Below are 816 nucleotides of genomic sequence, written 5' to 3' on the forward strand. Positions count from 1 at the left end.
ACAGGCTGCCGCTCCTTCGGTCAATTCCAGTCACCACATAAATAGCTGCCAAACCTTCAAAATAAAAGCACGCCATCCGGCATAGACCCTCCCCTTGAAACGAAAAAGAGTCTATAGGGACATTTTAATCATTTCAGTGGCTATAAAACTGACAACTGAGCGAAAAAATACTGACCAAATATGACTCATATTTGTTTATGACAAGACTAAAGGTTTGCCATCTCATTCAAGAAACACAGACTCTTCTCCTTATTGAAACTGATATAGCATCACTGTATTAGAAGGTTTATTTATGTAACAATTACCTTACTCGTATTTTAACAATTTTGACACCCCATCATTAACTTTAATCTTCATACCTCCAGTAACTGATTAATTTAATAAAATTAATAATACAATTAATATTTATTAAATATGAATTTTACTATCAGATTTTACACAGTTTTGTTTCCAAACAGCCTGATCTATTCTGCTGCTAAACCTGTGAATTGATGTTACACTGGAGAGAGATTGATATATCATTAGCTATTTGCACATATAATGCTATCGGCATTCATAACAACCAACTAATGAACATTTAAAAGAAAGATGAGAGAAACACCCTTCAACAGCGATATGAGTGTTGATTTTTGCATAACTTGTCCACCAGAGGGCACTTTATGAGTTCCATGTTGGCAATATTTGCTGGGAACAAAACAGCTGATCCAAACAGGTTACATGAGTAAATGACGACTTCAGCTCAGTTTTATTTAAATAGCATCAAATCACAACAACAGCTGCCTAAAGGTGCTTTAATATTGAAAGATAAAGACCCTA

The sequence above is a fragment of the Neolamprologus brichardi genome, chromosome 7 (genome assembly GCF_056152115.1).
Source record: "Neolamprologus brichardi isolate AB-2024 chromosome 7, ASM5615211v1, whole genome shotgun sequence".
NCBI lineage: Eukaryota > Metazoa > Chordata > Actinopteri > Cichliformes > Cichlidae > Neolamprologus > Neolamprologus brichardi.